Source organism: Peromyscus eremicus, chromosome 18 (genome assembly GCF_949786415.1).
Source record: "Peromyscus eremicus chromosome 18, PerEre_H2_v1, whole genome shotgun sequence".
NCBI classification, from domain to species: Eukaryota; Metazoa; Chordata; class Mammalia; order Rodentia; family Cricetidae; genus Peromyscus; species Peromyscus eremicus.
This window is the reverse complement of record NC_081434.1, coordinates 35,071,373-35,094,645: the sequence shown is the minus strand read 5'-3', so window position 1 is coordinate 35,094,645 and position 23,273 is coordinate 35,071,373. Positions and strand designations below refer to the sequence as shown.

The following is a 23,273-nucleotide window of genomic DNA, read 5'->3' as shown; positions in this document are numbered from 1 at the left end:
CAACCCAACTCCTCTCCTTACTCCTCCCATATAAACCCCCCAACTTTATGTTCCTTTTTTTTAACAGCTCATAAGCTTCAAGTTGTTTGAGTACTCCAGCGTTGGCTCATGCCTGGTTTTGGTGTCAGAGTCACTGAACATTTCTACTGAACTCACTTCGGCCTCGTAGTAATTTCTAACTTACACTCAGATGTGTTTAAAGTGTTCCAGTTCTGTCCTTGTGCTTATCAGGACTTTAGGTCTACTAAATTCTCCAGTGGTTAAAAACAGCTTCCAACCATAATCAACACTACTACTTGGTCCTATTAGTCAGGGTTATCTAAAGTAACAGAACTTACACAATGAATTTCTCTCTCATGTGTCTCTGTCTCTGTCTCTGTCTCTGTGTGTGTCTCTCTATGTCTCTCTCTGTCTCTCTCTCCTCTGTCTCTCGATCTAGATTATAGGCATGCATTCCTACCTCAAAGATCTGGATTAGAACTGGATCTTCCTAAGTCAAATTAAGCAAAAAATGCCCTCCAGTTTTGGACTTTGGCCAATCCAGATGTAGTCAAGTTGACAGACAAGAATAGCCATCACACTTGGCTTCAGTATTTTCCCAGTCTTAATCAGAGGTTCCATTTTGGCTTTGTGTGACCCTCTGGTACTCCACGAAGAGGCGTTCCAGTTAAAACACAGAATGGCCTCTTATGAACTGGGAGTCCTTTTCCTGGCACAGTTATGCTCCTTATGGATTTCTTTTTTCTTCTTCTTCTTTATTTTATTTTACAGTATAATTTAATTCTACATATCAACCACGGATTCCCTTGTTCTCCCCCCTCCCACCCCCCTCCCCTTCCCTCCAGCCCATCCCCCCATTCCCATCTCCTCCAGGGCAAAGACTCCCCCAAGGATTGAGATCAACCTAGTAGACTCAGTCCAGGTAGGTCCAGTCCCCTCCTCCCAGGCCGAGCCAAGCGACCCTGCATAAGCCCCAGGTTTCAAACAGCCAACTCATGCACTGAGCACAGGACCCGGTCCCACTGCCTGGATGCCTCCCAAACAGGATTTCTTTTAAACAATGAAAACTGAATTTATAGGACTTATAAGAGGAGGGGAGAGGGAGACAAGAAGGAGGAGGTTGTGTTGGAGAGATGACTCAGTGGTTTGTCACACAAGCATGAGGACCCAAGTTCTCCAGCGCCCAGGTAAAAACTGGGTTTCATAGGGCCTATCTAATCCTAGTGCCCCTATGGGAAGATGAGAAACAAAGATAGAAGAATCTTTGGAAAAATTACAGGCCGGCTAGCCTGAATACACAGCAATGAGCCGCAAAGAAAACCAGTCTCAAATAAAGGATGTGGCAAGTATCAACAGCTGAAGTTGTCTACTGACTTACACACAGACACACACACACACAGACACACATACACACACACACACACACACACACACACACACACACACACACACACACACACGGAAGTGGCCAGAGACATACATACACAGACACACAGACACACACACACACACAGACACACACACACACACACACACACACACACACACACACGGAAGTGGCCAGAGACACACACACACACACACACACACACACACACACACACACACACACACGCACGGAAGTGGCCAGAGACACACACAGACACACACACATACACACACACACACACACACACACACACACACACACACACACACGCACGTGCGCTCGGAAGGGGCCAGAGAGAAGAAGATAGATTTTTTAAAAAGAGAAAAGGGAAGACAATACTATATAAAGGGAAATTGTTTTACATGGGACCAGCATAATCACACATATGAGGTGGCTAACACTAACCTCTTGCTACAAAGAAAGGAAATGGAGGGGTAAGATGGTATTGTATCAGCTCAGATACCCCACAAACGACTATTTTAGAGGGAAAATATGTCCATCTTCAAACTATAATAAGAAGATAGCTAAATCCTGTCCAGGTGGATTAAATTTCTGAGTCTGAAAGTTTAGGAACCAGGCATTCCTCTTTAAGAAAACAAATCCAAAATTATAAATGGTTTCTTGGTCATGAGTATGAATATTTATTTAGAATCAGCATAGAAATTACAACAAAAGACAAAAATCATAAAGGCTTCCAAGTATCACAAACATCACAGAAAGTAACAATGTATTAATGAATTTCTTCATGCATCTCTGTAATACTTCTAGCGACATCGTCTCTGATTGCTTCTTCACATAATAAGAACTTTGAAGAGTAATTATTTCCTGAAAAATATAAAATAAGCAGTCTGTTAGCATTATTTGATTGGCATGCTCTTTAATAGCAATGATTTAGGATTTTTTTTTTTTTTACCTTTAACACTAATTACCAGTAACATCTCACAAATTTGAGGAAATTGCTATCCAAGTTCTTTTCCACTTACAATCCGGATGCAGTTTCAGGTCCTGAACATTTGGAAATTCTAATGAGCCCTGTTTCTTTTTGCCATGGTCACAGATGTGAATGTTTGGAATATTTGTGATTGTAGATTTCCGATTCTAATCCATATAGTCTTGACAGGAGAGAAGTGATTTTTCAGACAACATGGGTGAGAAGTGAGTTTTACCCACATATGCTTCTGGCTCAGTATGTTTTCAACCATAGTTTTTCCTCCAGGACCCACATACTTCCTCTAACACAGCACATTGTATCATGCCAATATGACCTCTGACCTTGTGCTTTGGTGATGTGGAATAGGCTAACGAGTGACTGACAGAAACAATGCCTGAAAGCTTTTTTATTTTTATTTATTTATTTATTTATTTATTTATTTATTTATTTATTTATTTATTTATTTATTTTTAACAAGGAAGACCAACAACACCTGAAGGATGCAAGGCAGAGATGGGACATGTAAATATGTTCCAGTGAATGCATTTGTGTATGAACAGCTGCACTTTTTCCTATTCATATTCGCCCAAATGCCTACAGCCATGTCTAAACTATCTGACTTAGAGGGAAATATGCCATAGTGGGACTGGAGTAAAAAGAAAGGCTCTTAGGAAATTCTGGTTCACATTTTGCAAGGTTTTCATATCTATGGAACCTTGAAATGAGGCTTTTGTACTCTCAGGGGTTCTAAAGCTTCACTTCCAGGCAACCCAGTTCTTGTACCTGCCAGTGGTTTCCTTAGTGCCTATGCTAGAAGAGAAGCTAAGCTCTTCCTAAGGTTAATTGACAGTGACTGGGTATTGGGCTGTTGTTGAGAATAATCATTGTCGAAGACTAAGTAACTAGTCACCTAAAGCAAAGGGGAAGTTTCTCTGGATTCGTCTGATAGGACAGACCACAAGAAAAAAAATCCAAAGTGGTATTAAAAAATTCTCATAGCTCTTCTAGTTCTTTATTGAGAAGAAGTTCATTTTGCAATTAGACAAAATATTAATAACTTGTTTAATACTGTGACATAATAAGAATGCATACACATACATACACACACATATATACATATACATGAATGCATATTCCCTGCCCCTGACTCTTGACACAAGATTTCTAAAAATGCTAATTTCTGATTGATGGGGTAACAGGACCGTTATACATGGAGCTTTGTGACATCGTGGACTACAGGTGCATCTTTTCTAATAATAAGGCAACTTTCCTGGACTTCTCTATAACTTCAAGATGGGGAATGAATGGTCAACAGAAAATACAGATCATAGTTAAAAGCTTGGAACTTTCAGCCTCATTTCTCATCCTCTAAGAAGAAGGGAAGCTTAGAAATTGAGTTTCTAAGAAATTACATTTGGATAATGACTCTTTGTACAAATCCTCAAACCCCACAGTTGGGAGAGCTTCTAGTTTGGTGAATACATCCACATGTTGGAAGGTGGAAGCCAGTCAGTGAGTGCTGGTCATGGAAGCTTCTGTGTTCAGGGCCCTTCTGGACCTCACCATGCATATCCCTCCATCTGACTGTTGATTTGTGTTATGTATAGTAATAGTCTTGATATTGTACTGATGGATCTAACTGAAGAGTTTCTGATTTATGAAGGTTGCTACTGCAAATTGTTGAACTTAAAGATCGGGCAATGGGAACCCTTGACTTGTAATCAGCTTGGACAAAAGTGAGAACTCTGACACTCAATACTTCTGACTGGCATCCAAAATGGGGGCCTCTAATGTGTGAGGTCTGAAGTCTAGGTAGTGAGTATCAGAACTAAATGAAATTCTCAGACTCCCAGTGGGTGCCCAGAAATAATTGGTGTGGGGGAAAAAATGATCCCCTCCCACACACTTAATATAAAAAAAAACACTGAGTGTAAAGAAATAGCTTTCTTTTAAATACAAGAATATTCTTTTATGTATGTGTATGTGTGTATGTATGTATATTATGTGTGAGCATGTGCCAGTATATATGTGTATGTGTGTATTATGTACATGTATTATGTGTATATGTGTATTCATATGTGTATTGCACATATGTATATGCATTATGTGCATTATAACATAGAGCTTGGTCATTCTCAAATTCTTCAGTTGACCTGCACAAACCCTTCAAGGCTTCTGATTGATCTGGTAGGACAGGAAAGGACAAATACAGTCCAAATTTTGTTGTCCCTGTCAGGATAATTAGCCCAATATAAGATTCCATCTTATTAAGGCTGGTTTGTTGATTGTAGCACAAGAATTAAAGTAATATATTTCAAGCATGGAAACAATCACCTACACGATGAATAGCCCACTTGAAATACCTGAGAGTCAGCCCTGAGCTGGAGGCCGTCATGAAGCACATGAATTCTTCAGATGGACCAGTGATGAGAGTAGATGGCAGAATACAGTGGGGAGGCTGCATGATTACATTAGGAGATTCCCTCACTGATCATGAGAGTTGTAAAGATCACCAAGTCAAGATCTGGGCTCAGAATGCATCAAAACAATTGCATAGCTTATTCTGATTAAAGTCTAGAGAATGCATTTGTTTTTATCTCTCAAATACACACCTTCATTATTGATGGAATTGGGTTTGCTTGATGTATTTATTTGTCCATCTCTTAACTGTATAAGATATTGTTGACAAAATTTAGGGATGATGAATGCAAAAGGTAGATTACACAATCTATTTTTTATTTGGGATATAGTGCAAAATCATGTAGTTTCTGTTCTTTGCTGTTTCTAAGAAAATGAGCCATGTCTGTGACTCAGTGGTCGAGCATTCGCCTGCTGTGCACAGCATAATCCCTACCATTAAAAAGTTCTAGAAAATGGCATTGAGTCATGCTTAGAGACAATGCAGTGTTTCATTTTTTCCATGAATATAATTCATATACCCAACAATATCATCATGCTCTAAAGTGTTGTTTTGGTTTTTTTAATAAAGAATAAACAACAGCTGGTTTATACTCTTTGCATACTAACCTTTCAAACAATTTTTCTAAGCTCTTGCTTCAACTTCTTCATTTTCTTTTCCTGCTTGGTTGTGGTTCCTCTCACATAACTTTTAATCCTGTTTTTATGACTCTTCTCTCACTCTAATCCCTCTTCAGTTTTGCATCTCAGCTGATTTCATCTTATATAAAAAAAACGTATTGTGTCAGCGAGAAATGTGTTTGGTTGCACAGCGGAAACCCTAGCAGCCCTCGGCACACACAGGAAAAGGGTTTTATTCTTTCATTCAATCAACGTGCAGTTGTAACAGGCAGTAAAGTTCAGCATGGTGGTTCAATGATGCCGTTAGTGTTCTTGCTATTTCTGGCAAGCTTCCCTCTCTGGCCTCCACAGCATGAAGGGTTTTACATGCACATAATCTGGTGGCTATAAGGAAATTCCTGCGTGTTCAAGCTTATATTCATGTTACCTATAGGAAGGTGTAGATGACGATTAAAATAATCTCCTACTTGAAGTATAACTGAAATTAACCATCACAACCCTTGATCAGACTGTTAGAGGGTGAGAGACCCTGTGGAGCAGGCTGTCTATTGTAGCCGAAGCTACATTAATCGTTTTGTTTGTTTGTTTGTTCTTGTTTTGGATTTTGGTTTTTTGAGACAGGGTTTCTCTGTGTAGTTTTGGGGCCTGTCCTGGATCTTGCTCTGTAGACCAGGCTGGCCTCTCACTCACAGAGATCCGCCTGGCTCTGCCTCCTGAGTGCTGGGATTAAAGGCGTGCGCCACCACCGCCCTGCGAGCCACATTAATCTTTTAGCCTTAACTGACTCACTTCTAATCATAGGCATGAGTGTGAGTCAGCAAAGATTTCAGCATGTCCAGCTAAGCTCCATTTGATGGAGTGGCCTGAAGAATCGTGAGGAAAACAGATGGTTGTTTTAAGGACCAAATCTTTAGAGTACTCTTTATGCATCAAAAGATTACTAACGCACATGAGTTTCTCAGGGTTGCATTACTCTGATCACATTTCTGTATGCAGTTTCTGCGATCTAGATGACTGCATTTCTGCTCTACAAAAATGTTTACATACTATTCTTTATCAATAGACAGAAAGTAGTGTCATTAGCTCCTTTCTATTAAAGCCCCCTATAATAACTTTTGAGAATATAACAGTAAGTTCCCTCAGCTTTGTCTTACCCATGCCCCACAGTTTTTCCCACATTAATTCAGGGAAAATGGACTGCCTAGTATAGTCAACCTCCTTGCTATTGTAAACAAACCCAGTGTAACCACCCTCAGAATTCAAAACACTGTTAGTCAAGCTCTAAAACATTCTATGGATGTTCTCCGGACTTGAGAGTTGGAGGGCGAAGCTCCCTCCTCCACCTCAGTGAGTGGGTGCAACTTTCAGCTCAACAACAGCTCAACAACCCCAAGTCCATTGGCAAGCTCTGGTAATCCTATCCTTGACAACCTGGGTTGCTGGGGTAAGAATATCAAGTTGCTTTATTGCCACACTTCTTGTTAAGGCCACATGGTGGATTCTCCCTTGCCAGAGGAGCATGGCATCCATCTTTATGCTGTCATCCTGAACTTCAGGATAATGCAGTTTATCAGCAAAGAGTAAGAATGGTTCTGGGCTGCAGGTAGGGAAGACAGAGAGAGGGAAAGATGCCAACCAACTGCTTTCCAGAACTCAGAACTTAATAGAAATGTAAGTAAACCATGCTGCACCACAACTCGAAAGTTTTAACTCAGTTGGGAGGCAGTGGTGCATGCCTTTAATCCCAGCACTCAGGAGGCAGAGGCAGGCAGATCTCTGTGAGTTCAAGGCCAGCCTGGGCTACAGAGCGAGATCTAGGACAGGCACCAAAACTATGCAGAGAAACCCTGTCTCGAAAAACAAAAAAACAAAACAAAAAAAGTTTTAACTCGCTCAAGCATCTTTGTCACTTGAGGTTCAAAGCTACTTGAGGGACTGAGGCATGATGTAATGAATGTGAGCAAGGAGGTGCCATAAACATTGTGAGTAGCCCTGGTGGGTGCTGCAGAAAGCAGCTGCCCTACAATGTCTATTCTTATTTAACATCTTCATTCATAAGGCAGAATAGGGAACAGACAGCACACTGATGAGATTCACAGATGGTACTCATTTGGGAGATATTATGAATACCAGGGATATCAGGGAAGTGATACAAAAGGACCTGGAGAAGGAATCACAATGAGCCTTGACTTTGAAAATGCAAAGCAATGTGTCTGAGTATAAAAAAAGAAATCTTCAACATTTCAATAGAAGGGAGAAAACTGGAAGTCAATGTTGAAAGTGACATCAAGTTGGATAATGGAGTTAGATTTAAAAATAGGCCCTTTGAATTACAGTCGTGAATTTAGCAGTGTATTTCTTCCTTTTCACAAATCTCTGAAGACTGACTTCCATGTCCTTCCTGTGTGCTTCCTTATCCCTAATAGGTCGTGTTGTTTTTCTAAATGTTAATTGATTTGAAAAAAAAATTCTTCATCCTCTGCTTCCGGATCAAAGGGCTTGGTTACACTCATTTTTGCAGACCCTGACCCTGGCTTACTGACTGGCACATACAAGTCCCGGGACAACTGTTTTGTTCTTCTAGTACATGTCTTTACATATGGTGTGGTGGTGAAAGGAAGGGCCAGAGGGGGAGCTCTGGAGAAATGGTGCTATAGTTTGGGTCTTGGCTATCACTCAAAGGCTGACACGTGTTAAAGGCCTGGTCCCTAAGGTGGCGCTATTTGGAGGCATAGAATCTTTTGAGAGGAGCATCCAGTCCAGTTGGAAGGAAGGTTTTTAGGTCATTGGGGGTATGGTCTTAAAGGAGAATGAGGAATCCTGGGGTCATTTATACTTGTTTTTGTGTTTTGTTTGCTTGGGTTTTTTTGTTTGTTGGCTTGCTTCCCAGGCATGGAGTACTTCTGTTCAGCTATGGTTTTTGCTTCCCAGGCATGGAGTACTTCTGTTCAGCTATGGTTTTTGCTTCCCAGACATGGAGTACTTCTGTTCAGCTATGGTTTTTGCTTCCCAGACATGGAGGACTTCTGTTCAGCTATGCAGTAATTCCATAATATGGTGCTTTTACCAGAGGCTCAAAACAACAGAACCATGGATCACACAGGCTAAAAACCTTTAAACCTTTTCTCTTCATAATGAGCTCAGGTATGTCATTATAGTGATGAAAAGTTGACTATCACAGCTGATGGTAACAATAGCCTTCAAATACTATTTGAATACTGTTCAAATTACCGTTTGAGGAGAGAGAAATGAAGACTTTCATCACATTCAGAAGAGACAAAGGGGATACATTTCTGGCTATGCAAATAAAGCATTTGAAGTTTATAAATTCTCTTTCTAATCTGTAGATATTTCCGACATTTTGAGCATTACATCAGACATACAAGGCATGTTGCCGTAGCACACGGTACAATGAGGAAGCTCGCAATAATTATTCTCTGAGTGTCGCTTAGGGACCTCCATTTATATCCAAAGCTTTTTTAGAGGGTACACAGGGTCAAAATATTTTCATAATTACACCAAAACGTTATTGCCTTTTTTAACCTTCATTCTCTCTTGAGTGTGCCATGGAAGTTTCTGGAGGCTAAATAACAGGTGTTGGTATCACTCAGTGACTGATAGAGTGTTTTCCTCCATGATCTTGTGTTATAAATATTTTCCAGTCTTGGATTTTTAATACAATAAACATAGCTATGATACACACAAATGTTTTGGGGGTTCTTGGTAATTATTTAATAGTGTTAAGCATTTCTTAGACAAAGCAATTATGGATTCTTGGCAATTGTGGCTCTTGGAAAGAAACACACATGAACTCCTCATTTCACTAATTTTGCAGTTATTTTCTTTTTGCAAGCTCCCAAGTCTTGGGCATCAGCATGAGATTTGTCTTGTATAGTTGTTGTGGGGATTAAACAAGAAAACAGGAGCAGGAGCAAAGCAGAACTCCATGCCTGTGCACAGGCCAAACCCAAAAAGTGGTTTATCATTGCGAAGAAAGAATAACACACGGTGACTTCCAGGAGCATTCACAGGACCCTTTGGAAATTCCCCAGTTTGCTTGGCAGAACCTCAATCATTCTCCAAGAAGAACAGTGGCAAGGAGGGGATGGGGTTTTGACTCCTTCTTCTTGAAATTCATGAGAAATTGATGCTGCTACACCCTTGACTAGTGGAAGCTACGCGTTTCACTTCAGACCTGAGCTCTCAACTCCTGTGTGCAGATCAGAACATGAAACATTCTATCTCCTCTCTGGTGGTTAGGGCAAGTAAGATCAGCAATTTCAATTAAGAGAGTAGATTCTTAGCAATGGCCTTTACCGAGGCAAATACCTGCTAGCCACACAGCCTATGTGGAGTATGTCAGGAACATGTGATTTCTTTTCTTGACTAAAGATGGTTGTTAAGGGCGTTGGCATTAAAAACAGTAACACGACATTCTCCTCTTCTCCATAGTTTTGCTTTCTGTTGTTTCCCTTACCCATAGGCTACACAGTCCTGCACTATGAAATGGAAAATTATAGGAAACAATTTGTTTTAAATTTTATACTGGTCTGAGTAGTGTAATGAAATATTACACTAGTTACACTATCCTTTTTCATAGTCCAACATGTCCTTGGCCAGCATATCCATGTGGTATACCCCACCTTCGCGTTAGCAGGTGTCTCAGATGTCAGATTGATTCTGATGTTCTTCAGTGCTTGTATCTAGTATTCAATTCAATCTGAGTTTTCACACATCCATTGAAGATCTTGAAATGAGCCTTCTGTGGCCAGAGTGTAGAGTATCATCCAAATAAAGGTAATGTAAAGCATAGAGCAAGCAGGTTTACATTTTTTAAATGTCCTAACTAGCATTTCTCTATGTGTGGTTCTGTAGCCCCAGGACTAGAAATTTTGGTGCTTTCCTAAGTAAATTTTTAATTATAGAGATAACATAAAGAAATAGGAACCCAGAAAAATCCAAATGATTTTCCTGAGATTGTACAAATAAAGGAAAATTGTGTTCTTAATACAATCGACAAAGGCCCGATTATGTATGCAGAGTAGGTAATATTCTGTCTTACAACTGGTATGTAGTTGAGAAATCAGAGTTTGGGATTTAACTAATCTCCACGCATCTTATTGAATAAACAACACAGATAACCTCACCATTTGATTTACGGGATGACTCATGTTCTCAGGGTCATATACTTTCCAGGAATGATGACTCCGAGAATATTTCCAGTGGCATCACTAGTGCTAGCCTCACCCCTTGGTTTACACAAGCACTTCGGATCTACTGTTCACTTAAATGGTTGTGCTCTACAGAAGTACCTGAGTGGGAACTCTATCCCTAGGAAAAGGGGACATGACCGTGATACCTCTCAAGAATCTCCAAAACAATATGCCCCTAAAGACTCTTTTTAAAACCTCCATTATGTTGCTATTCTGAAAGTGCTCACAAACATCCATTCATTTACATTTCACTTTGAAGACCTTAAAACAGAAATGTAATTTTAGCAGGGTGGTACATACACTAATTTACTATTAAACACCATAGACTGGGGTTCATATAAATGTAGATGAGCTCCACATTGAGATCATGAAGGAAGAGCTACCTATGGAAAAGCCACAGTGGGCAACTAAGGGGGAGGGTATCTGGTATCAGATTTACACTTCTCTAAGCTTCCCATTTAAAACTTCCTTATGCATAAGTCAGTAACATCTGAACTAGAAGGATCTCAGTGACTAACAATACAAAGCTATATATATTATATATGATCCACTTACCTGAGATCATATGAATGATAGAAAAAAAAAACATGGGAAGTTCTTACTCAAACAGCATCATTTGAGAGGTCCAGTATTCCATGACCTTCCAGGCCATCAAAGCCAACTTGTTCATGCTATTTCCACAGATCCTTTATCTTTGGCCTTATTTCTTCCAGCTCATTAGTCAACAAGGCAGCCCATTTGTACTGCACATAAGTCAATGCGTATCCCAACCCTAGGCACTTATCTGTCATGCCAAGTGTACAGTCAGCTGTCCTATGCCATTTGCCTCTCTGCTCAAACCCTGGTGTGACTTTCATGCAGTAACAGTCCACTGCTGGCACATACTAGTATGTCTTCATGATCCATCTGTGGCCATAAGACAGGAATGTCACATAAAATGGGTATACAAATTAATGATCCATAAAAATGTTCAAGAAAGTCCCATTAAAATATTGAAATGTCTAGTGAAACACATTCTAGAGTTTACTGTTAATAAGTGTACTTTTTGTGAGAACTGAACATAGTCAAATTTCATGGGAGAAATAGTAAGCATATTTCTAAATCATAAAGATCATTTTTGTTCTTAGGTATAGACCATAAGTCTGCTACTTAGAGTATAAATCATTTATGGGCATGAGCCTTTGGTCAACTGTGTTTCTGCCTGTCCACTCTAGGAGCTTGGCATTCTTTTTAGCCACAGAACTTTATATCTCATCTCTCATATGAAAATGCTAATGGCTTCTTCATGGGATCTTCAGAGTGAACTTGATCAATGACAATTCAAATTATCCTGGTCATAGTTAGGCATTCAACTACTCAATTCGTCAAGACAGACAAGGTTTTGCTGCAAGCATATGTTAATTTCAAAAGCCCATAGTTCAACACAATGACAAATTGTTTTTCGCTTTTGTAATACCCTCACTGTGAGCTAGTAGAGGTTCACACTCGGTAAAACAAAAAGGCTGAATTTCCCTCAGACGGTAATGGAGCCATTGGCAAGATGTGCCTCAGGCATGCCAGCAGATGAAGAGCTTTGGTATAGCACCAATAACGAAAACATTCTGCCTATGATTGGCATATGCCATTTAAATGTGCAGTTTGGTAGCTACAGTTATCCTCATGAGCCCATCTGTTCATATGGTGTTCCAGTGTCATGGAAGCCCAGCACATGTTTGCTGAATGAATAACTGACGGCATATGCAAGAAATAAAAACAATAATTGATAAATAGTATTGTTTTAATGGGCCCCAAACTACAACTTACACATATTTTCTTGTTTAATGACTATATTGATGACTATAATGAACACAGCTTGTTACATGACTGGCCGTGAGGACTGGTACAGGGACCCTTTTTAATATTCAATTTTGGTAAAACTTTCAATCGTTTTTCTCTTTCACGGCATCAATTTAGAGGGAATAATGTGGAAGCCTTGAAGTCCTGCATTCAATTTGTCTCATTTAAAAACTATTCAGAGAACTCTGACAACGGTATTAGCTGGCTCCAACACGACTTCACGGATCACTTAATGTGAGCTCGCTTTCAAGTCTGAATCTAAAAGTCCAGGTGCATCTTGGCTCTGAACCTTTGAAGTGTGCCTATCCTCATTTAATGTGATGATGTAACTTAGCCGTTCAGGAGCCATGTGTGGGGCCAGCGCAGAGACAATGGCAGAGGCGAGAAAGATGAGCAGCTCTCGGGGGTAAAATTTATCTCACCCATGCATTTATCTTGGACGGGCACTGTTGTTTAAACTAAAAATAATCACAGCCGGTTCTCTGACATTCACCTACTTAGTTCCTGCTGCATAAAACATTAAGCAGGAATGGAAATAAGGGCAAAGGTCAGCAGCGGCTATGGGGATTATTTGATTTCTGGGCTAGCGCTGTCTCATTGTGTCTGTAGGAAAACTGTGCCTATGTGTTGGGAGAGTGTGTTGATTTCCTAAGCTGTAATTAATTTACTTGAGCTGCTGTTACTCAGAAAAGATTAGAACATTGCCTCTTCGGCTATCTCTCACAATGCAACCAGATTACCACTTAATGCTCAGCAAAGACTCTGCCATTCCCGGAAGCTCCTGCCATTATGCAGGAGAGAGACCCAGCCCGCTCCTTTTATTTCCTCGTCCTTTGCCACATTCAAAATAGATATAAAGGTAAATACATAAATGGGCTTAGTATATTCCCCTGCAACCCCAAATGAGTATGAACAAAAGCATCTGTCCTGGGGAGGAGATGAAAGAAAAAAATACTCAGGAAAATAAAGGGGAAAGGAAGTGAATGCTGGGGTGGGAGGGGGCAGAAAAAAGCTGAAAAATAGAATTTACATAATGAGCAAAAGGAAGAGGTTAAAGGCCTTTTGTTCTTAACAATGTCTGGAGGATTCGAGGAGACATCCATCCCAGTCACCAAATGCAAGGAATGTCACCATGGGATAATTCTTATTTCTCAAGAAACAAGCAAATGTTCTTGTTTTATCAAAGGAGAAATCGTTAATGGCAGAAAAGACTGAGGAAAAATACATTGGAAATTACATTGTAAAACCCTAAAACAAAATGTCTCTCACGTGGAACTGTGAGGAAGTCTCCAGACCTTGCTCAAATCTCACTTGTCCCCACACTTCAAGTGAGAAGCAGCTGCCTACAAGATGACAATAATCAGAAACTCAACGGAACGGAAATGGTTTGTAAAATAGCCGATCTGGTCAGGCTGACAATGGACAAAATGAAGCTGAGATGTCACCAGTGGCTGCTCCCGTGCCCTCTGCCCTCTCACAGGGGCTGGAGTGTTAACACTGGGGTGTGACTTTGTTAGACATGGCTTTCTTAGCATCTCTCTGATGGATTCAAGTGCTCCTCCTATGTGTACACGGAGTGCACACCTCTCCTTCAGCACACCAACCCCCTAAGGAATTCTACATTTCTTCACATAGTTACTTTAATGATGCTTCTCTACTCAGCTGGTTCTCTAGAGTAGGGATTATGCCTTTTTTTTTTTTTTTTTCACCATAATGGCCTCATTTCCTCTGAAATGACCCAGGAAATGACAGGTATACACTCAATCTGAGCCTGGATGAATGGATTTGAGGAGGTAGATAAAGCCATTAATTAGTTCAAGTTAATATCTAAGCCCTCCCTGTTCCTGTCATTTTTATTCACCGCACTTTTATTTGATGAGATTCTTAGACAGAGATTGTCTTCAATAATTTTTTTCTTACAGAGTTAATTTTCATTTTCAGATTTGCAGAAAAAAATGTGAATATTGTATATAGACTCCAAATCCATATGCTACCAACCTAGTTTTCCTTAGCATCATTTACGCTATTGTCATGATTGATGAGCCAATATCGGCTCATTATTACCTGGAGTCTGGACCCATTTCCAGTTTTTTGTTTTGTTTTGTCTTGCTTTTTTATCTAGTGTTACTTTCTTGTTTCTAGATTCCTTCCAAGATACCAAAGTACATGACCATGACATCTCCTTGAGCTCTTCTTGGCAGTGGTTCCCATGATTAGATTGAGGTCACGGGTTTAATGTGGGAAAACACATGGGAGCCATACTCTTGCCATCACACCATGTCCAGAGGTCTGCACCACCATGACGTCACCACCACTGTGTTTGCTCAGCTTCCCCGAGTGCAGACTTCCTCATGCGTACATCAGTACACGGGAGATGGTGTAGTCATGCAAGTCTCATGCTCTCAAATGCCTTTATCACCCTTTAGAAAGGCTGGAGCATGATGGGAAATCTCTCTTGCCATTCTTCCTTCTGCCGTGTGAGAAGACAGCAGCAAGGTGCCATCATGGAAACAGAACAACTCTCTTCAGGCATTTCCACATGTGGGCATGTAATCTTGGACGTCCCAGCCTCCAGAACTACAAGGAACATATTTCTGTTATTTATAAATTATTCATTTTGAATCATCATTTTAGCAAAAAAAGGGGGTGGAGTTAGGACAGTGTCCTGCTTCCTTTTACTGGAGGATGGTGCTCAGAACCAAGATTTGAGTGCTGTGTGTTTATGCTGTGGTAGTATTATTGCCTCTCAGCCTTTTCATTGAAAAGCAAAGAAGTGTATGAATGTTTTAATTTACCAATATTACAGATATCCACATATCTATAGGTTTTTCCATTTGCAACATTTGCATGTATGCGTAAAGCTAAACTTGAGTTTATCCTGATGCCTTCAATTCTAGTCTGTGGCACTATCAATCATCTGAGCTTCCCCCACATACTTTTGTGTAAACTCCCACCCCAAGAGCAGGAAATCTGGCTCCCACCATCTGCCACCCATTTACTAAACTGCTCAATTTCAGCACACATGGGTAATAGCACCAGAAATTTTAGCCTATATCCCCATGGGATTCAACTTTATCAGCTGTAGTACATACTTACATGCTGTTCTAATTTTATTGTCTTTACTCATTTCAGACATACTTTGGTGAGTGCCTCCTCAAACCCTATGTCATTCAGTGAGGCTATTTGCTACATTTGGGATATGATTAGATTATTTATCACATCATTCACTCCATTCTAGACTTCTCAGACACGCTAAGTGATTAATCTTGGTTTGTGTACATTAAAAATCACTCTTTGTGCTGTAAAAGTTGGTTTTGATAAATGCATAGTGTCATATACAGAATTATGGTACCACATATGATAATTGTATCCCGAATAGTCCCCTGTGCACCATCTATAAAACCTTCTCCTCCCTATCCTCCAAATCCCTGCCAAGCATGGTCTTGATTCCTTTAAAATAATTTCTTATTCCAAAATATCATGTAGTGAGAATCACACAGGATTAAGTTTTCTTGAATTGGCTTCTTTCATTTAACAACATGTATGAAACAGATGTGGCAATTTCTTTTCATGGCTAAGTAGCTCATCTCATCACTGAATAGTATTTTCTTGTTTGGTTATGCCACAGTGTATATATTCATCTCGTTACTGAATGACATTCTAGTTCGGTGAAGATTGGGGAAATTAGGAATAAACTTGGTATAACTCTTCCTGGACAAATGTTTGTATAAGTTTTCATATCAGTTGGGCAAATACATAGGACGGGATATAGCTCCAATAATGTCTTAATACTATTCAACAAAAATTTCATTGATGGGCTAGCTAATGATATGTTTTTTTAAACCAGCACTTCCTAAATAGTGATTCTTTAGAGTTTTGCATTAAGCACTTTCAATCTTTTATTCACACATTCTAAGAAATTACCTATTGAACAGTACTATGGCCAGCTCTTCTGATAAAGGAGGCTATGACCATAAGCTAAAACACTGAAAAGAAATCTTGTCTTATTCTAGTTAAGGAAACAGATTATAAGTGAAACAATGTAAGTATATATATGCTAAGTGAAGATAAGTGCTTTTAAAGACTATGGCAAGGTATGGTGGGTCGAGAGCAATAACAGAGATGTGCACTAGGTGACATTTGTCCAGATACTTGGCTATTGTAGGAAAATAAGTGAGGAAAAGTTAAGAGTATATACAAAGACCCCATGGCAATAATATACCTAGCATGCTCATGTTATAGAAAGAGTAAATGGAGAATGGCATCAAAGAGAGATACAGAACAAGAAGCAATGGCATAGAGACTTTAAGAGAAGGATTATATGGGGTCTTAGATCATAGCGGCACCCTTTCACTTATTCTGAGTAAGCTAGGACACAACACAAAGGATTTAAACAAATGGGAGACATGATTTACCTACCACCTCAGTCACATTTGTGTAAAAGTCAGGTACTCCCTGGTGTACTAGAATTTGTGCTAGAACAGTGAGCAAAGGCCAAGCCTAGTAAGATTCAAACAACAGAGGTGTGGTCAGATATATGTGACAAAGACATCTGATTCTGGCAAGCTCACAAACAACGCCAGCCCCTAAATAGAGATCTAAAGACCTTCTGTTTCTTCTTCAGTGCCCTCGGCATGATCTCAGTGTTACCCTGTGCATTAACCAAGAAAGACCAAGGCCTTGCTACTTTCAAGGAAACTGGGGCAGTAACATTTAAGGAGTCACAAAATTGGTATATGTCAAATACTTTTTATCATTGTATAAAGTATTTACCACATTTATTTATTCTCTGAATTCCATGGTTCATGCTTATTTTACAGACAAGCCGTATGAGATAGAGAGAGACAACATGTCTTGCTCAAAATTCCAGAATGAAGGGTGAAGAACAAGGATTCATCCAGTCTGTTGGCACCAAAGCCATGATTATTAAAGACACTTGATTGGTTTAAGTCTGTCTATCAAAGACTTGGCTCTCAGTGGTTTGGGTTATTTTGTTTTGTATGTGATTTCTTTCTGCAGAGGAACAGTTCTTTGGTTCCAATCACCTTGACTGAGAAACTGTTTGCAATCTTCTGCCTACATTGTGTGAGCTAACTGACTTTACCTCTAGTTCCAAGTTTGAGTATGAGCCCAATTCCGGCTACCTCCTCTGGCTAAGAGTGATTGACTCAGGGTTGAACAAATGACCCGAATTACTGAATAAGACTTAATTTGGGGATTTCCTTTGGAAAGACAAGACCCTTGTTTCTATTGTGAAGCTACTTGTAGGCGAATGCTATTCTACCAGTTCTATTGCCAGCAATAAGGAGGAGAAAGAGAATCTGGCTATGGTAGAGCCCAAAGTTAGGTGAGAGATGAAACAGAGGCAGGAGCTACTGAATTGTTTTGGTCTCTAAATCCGCCTCTGTAAAACCAGTTTATCTTGAACTTTTCTATTGTGTAGATACATACAGGTCCAAAGAATTATAAGTTAACTGTTTAGAAAATTATAACAATGTAGTCATAGATAAAGCTTTCACTTCATAGCTTCAGTTCAGACCTCCTCCCTTGGCTGGTATATGTGGTGGAGGTCACATATGAGGGAGAGAGGCCCTCACTTATTAGAAGAGTTGGATCCAAATTCCAGCTTGGCAGATAGTCTCTGATCAGGTTACCCACTCCTCGAACTTCATTTGGTCTCTCAGAAAAACACAATTAGGTGAGATCCATGATGGTAAGAACTGAATGAGATGGCATACACGAAACATTTATTAGAACACCTGGCATAGAGCAGAAGCTCAGTCAACAGGGGCTGTATGCCAGCCTGTACTGTGCCAGGAACAACGCACCAACTGCACGGCTGTGTGGACTGTGACATCAGCAGTTCCAATATCTGTTAATTGTGCAAGTACTATATGTGGGACCTTGTCTAAGGGTTTACAAGGTATAAGGAAATTTCTATTTTATTTGTGAAGTGAGAGAAGAGCCCCGACGGGTAAAGAAATTGACTCTACAGGCTGTCAGCTGGTAAAGGGCAAAACCTACTGAATCAGAGTCTTGTGACAAATGAAGCTCAGCTTGTCACCTCTGCATTGAAATGTCTCCATACATAAATTTGTTCTTATATATTAGAAACAAGGATTATAAGATTGAAGAAATGAACCTTTTTATTCTCTAAAGTGTGTTTCCAGGAAAGGAAAACCAAACTTACTCCTATTAAATTGAAAATCAGGCAAAGTATAGAGTATATTAAAAAAAAAAAAAAGCTGCAGCATTGACAGCCAAACATTACTTCGATAAAACTGAGGTAAACATTTCCCCACACAGTCTCTATTGTCTTCCTAAAAGAAGAGGGACAGATGTGGGGAACCCACATTTGAAAAAAAAATCTATCTCTTTAACACCTTTATTCCCAGGTAAATTTTTGTTTGTCTCTGTGGTTTAAGACAGTCTTACTTTGTTGCCCTGGCTGACCTGAAATTCTCTGTGTAGCCCAGGCTGGCCTCAAACTCCTGATCCTCCTGCCTTAGCTCCTTGAGTGTTAGAATTACAACAGTGTGCCACCATACCTGGCATCCCAATTAATCTTAATATTTAAAGGGATCTTTTCAATAATTAAATCAGCCATTATGAAAAAGCCATTATGATACAACGCTTTTGCATTTGCCATGGTTCTCATTCCTAGCAGACTTGAAGGCTTTCATGAAGGAAATGGTAATTTATTGGCAAAGAGTTCATTTATGTTGTGTGTTCATCAATATTTGATACTTTCACTTAGGAAGGCAAAGTGACCCATACATCATTTGCCTGGTGTGATTCTGTAACTTCCAGCATACCCAAAAGGCATCTTTCTCCCCTCAGATGTCCTCTCTCACCCCAGCCTTGTTTTGCTGGTGAGTCGTGCCAACCAGAACTGCAATTGAATGCAATTTCTCGTCCATTTCACTGATTACAACTATTTAGTGCGTTCTCAAAGAACGATGATTACAACGTGCTGGTTCTTAATGCTTAATTTATTTACATGCCTGCCTGCCACAGTGTCATCTACCCCATCTCCCAGATGATGGCATAAAATCATTGAAAAATGATAGGCAATAAACACGGCTATTTTACGCATTCTTCAGTAGAGAATAACACCCACTGTCACTCCTAACATTGGCTGACCCATGTTCCATTGCTGTTAAAGCCAGCCATAATGAAGGCGATGGAGCCATAAAGCTTCTTTATTGCTACTTTGTTCTGACAATGCTTGCACAATAACAGACTTTTTAAAAATAAAAGCCTGGCCAAATTGGTATTTTTTGTGTTGGTATCTGAAGTCAAAACTCCATACCTCCTTTTTCTCTCTTTCCTGTTTTTTTCTTGTCTCCGTCTCTCTCTCTCTCTCTCTCTCTCTCTCTCTCTCTCTCTCTCTCTCTCTCTCTCAAGGAATGTCATATTAGTTGGAAGATAGAGTGAATTTTGGAATGGTGACTGCACTGTAATTGTGTCTCCTGTTGTTGCCCAGGCGAGGTTGTTCACATTAAGCCAAATAAAGGCCACATTTGCATTTAGGAGAAGTGCTAGCAATTTCTGCACATCTTTGGTAACTCTTATTTCAGTGATAACCTGAAAAGTTACCTGAACGCGTCTACCAAGCCTGCTCTTCATGTCATCCAAATCGGGGGGGGGGGGGGGGGGAGGGGCAAGGAAGGCTTCCCAACCCCCCAAATTGTCAAAAGTCTTAACTCAGCAGAAAGGACCTTGTACTTCCTGTTTGTAGGTTAGAGCAGGAATGAGATGACAAGGCTAGAAGGAGCAGAATGGGTGCTTTCTTTCCCACCAAAAGAGCAGAAGAGAGCTGGTGCTAGCAGACAGAACATATTAGCCCCCAACCTAGAATGCAGTACACATTAATGAGCTCTCCACACTACTTCTTATACAAACAGCCTTCCACACCCTTCATTAAAAATAAATAAGCAAGTAGCAGCACCTGTTAGTTAATTTTCCTTTAAAAAAAATTCAGCCAAACTAAAACCCAGAAGCACCAAGCTCTTTCAAACTCACCTCATGTTTTAAGTAAGAACTACATGTGTTCCTTCAAGGAGGTTGTGAAGGACCACCACAAAAGAGCTGTTTATGCTGCAGCTATTGAAATGTCTAATGATGTTTGGCTTCAGAAAGCTTGCAGAGTGAAAAACTCACAAGGTAGCAGAGCATCCCACCCCTACCCCATGGCCTCCTTATGAAACACAATCATCATGGCTACTTCCCAGGCTTATTTCTGCAAAGAGCTAGAGTACAATGACTTTTGGAAGTTAAACCACATGCAGATGCACAGAGCGGCCCTTGTTTCATGAGAATTGCACACTTTCTTTTCTCGGCCTTGGGAGGATTTAGACCCAGTGCCAGGTAGCTGTGCTTTCAGTTGTGGAGAAATGAACTCAAGTTCCCGTTCTCCACTGTTCTGAAAAACGGATAGACACTGCTTCATCATAAGAAGCTCCCATCTCTTGATGGTTTTGCCTGAAACCAAGAACCCAGTTAGTTGTCTCTGGAACAATACAAAGTAACACTGTAGATTCAGCTACTGGAATTAAGGGGTCTCCTCGTGGTCACCAGTTAATACAGGAAAAATTGGGATTCCCTCTTAGGGTCCTTAGTCTCATTAATAAAATAATTTAAGAGTGGACTCAAACGGAAACTCAAGGACAATTTTATTAGAGTTTAAAAGGAAAACTAAGGTGGGGAAGCTGCAAATCTCAGCAGGTGCCTGGAGAGGAGAGGGGCAGAGAAAGATAAACAGCTGGCCCGGAGGTTGGATGAATGTCGGACAAGCAGCCGCCTGGTAGAGGAGGCTGTAGATAAAGAGGAAGGAAGCCCAAGATGCGGAAAAACCAAGGTGCCGAGGAAAGAGTGGTTAGAAAAGAGGTAGAGAGAAGAAAAGGAGAAAGTGTTGTGAGTGACTCAGCAGGTGGGCAGACTTCTGCAGCTGCGTGACTGCAGTCCTGGTGAGCCACGAGAAGGAAAAGTACAGCATCACATGAAAGGACGAGCTGCTCCACCCATCTCTTTAGCATGGCTTAAGGAGAGCCTCCTTATGTAGGGGTGGCCTTTTATCTAGATGACTACTTGAGCCCAACTGAAATGTTAGATCTTCCTCTACGCCAGAGATTTTTATTCTTTGGACCAAAAGAGATTTTTCTACCGGCACAACATTTTGTCTAAGACGGAATTACTCAACCAGAAAAAGGCAAAGGGGGCGTGGGCCTTACAGGTCCTCTAGAGAGAGAAAAGAAGCCTTGATGGAGTGATTAATGGAGGTCAGAGAACACAGTTCCAGACCCTTTGCCTCAGTTGCCTGACATTTTTCTCGTCACTCACTCATAACCCGTATGGTAGTGGGAATTCTTTCTGCCCATGACCTTGGGCTATCTGGCCTGATAGAGGTGGTGCTTCTTATCTGCCTACATGACTGCTTAAAAGGGAGGAGAAAGGGGGTTGTGCTCTCTTGGGTAGTGAAGACCGGCGGATCATGTGGCATGAAGCAGCGTGTGATCGGTCCCTAGCTTTCCACGGACTGTGCAACTGAATTTACCTTATCCTGTATCAGTGAGTTTGTTTTTCCTAGAACCCCTTAATAAATTCATATATATATATATATATATATATATATATATATATATATATATATATATATATATATATATATAGAGAGAGAGAGAGAGAGAGAGAGAGAGAGAGAGAGAAAGAGAGAGAGACCATTGAGGCTCTCATTACACCTTAGTTTATCTTTCATATGTGCCAATCAAAAAAGTGATCAATTCCCACCCAACCTTGGGCACAGTAGTGTCCAGCTCACCTATAATTGTATTTACTGGGGAAGTGGCTACAAATTTGAAGTACCTGGTATGTTGGAAAGAATGGTGGTATCCCCAAAGTTAAATCCGTGACTGAATTCCTGCAACTGTGAACTTACTCATTGAAAACTTCTCTGTCTAGACGCCGTTAAGTTCTTCAAATATAATATTCCCGGAATTTCCAATGGGCCCTAAGTCCAGTGATGCTCCTTCTCAGAAACACACAAAGGAGACCACACACTGAGAAGATGCTGCCAACATAGAGGGAGAAAGGAGACTGGAAGGGTGTGGCTACAAGCCAAGGACTCCCAGGTTCTAGAACCTGAAAACAATGGAGGACTCTGTTCTGTTGCCTCCAGAGAGTGTCACCATGTCACCAGCTTGACTTCAGAGGTCTGACTGCTAGAACTGAGTGAATAAATTCCTTCTTTTCAGCTGCCTATTTTATGTCCATGTGGCAGCAGCTCTAGGAACTGAACAGAAATGGGGTCACTGTGAAGCTCCTAGTCCAGGCTTCACGCCAGAGTGATGAAATGATATGTTGTGCAGGTAGAATATAGATAGAGATAATTTCCAAAATCATTTCTGGGTGACTCAATGTACATAAAGGCCGTGAACCATTGATTTCAGGGCTCAGTCCATAGGCTATTATTCAAGCTTATTAGCTGAAATTGCTTTCATCAAATGCTAAGTCAAGTCCTAGTTAGGACAATTCTTCCCTTGTGAGTCTGTCACTATGGTTTTTCTGACGGAAGAATGGCTGGAGGTTCTGAATCACCACAGTGGTGACTTCATAAAATCACACTGCAGTGGGAATAACAGTAAGGATTATTATGCAGTCAGTGCCCAGATATGCAGGTACTGGATATAAAATGATAATCAGGCAAACCTGGTCCCTGCCTATGAAATTTACAGTCTAGAAAGAATACAAATATGTTCATAGACAGTAGAGTAGCGAGCCATTGGTAAAGTACCAAGGGCACAGTGAACATGCATGAGGCAGGGAC

At 40.4% G+C, this 23,273-nt stretch overlaps 1 long non-coding RNA gene across 2 annotated transcripts; it reads right to left on the bottom strand.

The window, feature by feature from the left end:
• Nucleotides 1-2,046: 2,046 nt before the first annotated feature.
• Nucleotides 2,047-23,006, bottom strand: LOC131895116 (uncharacterized). 2 transcript variants are annotated; one of them, XR_009375106.1, is made up of 3 exons: nucleotides 22,386-23,006; nucleotides 14,513-15,025; nucleotides 2,047-2,254 (listed from the first exon to the last, which is right to left on the bottom strand). It is a non-coding gene; the product is annotated as an uncharacterized LOC131895116 (long non-coding RNA). The 2 variants fall into 2 exon arrangements; XR_009375105.1 differs by lacking the exon at nucleotides 2,047-2,254 and having other exon boundaries at nucleotides 12,372-15,025.
• Nucleotides 23,007-23,273: the final 267 nt, after the last annotated feature.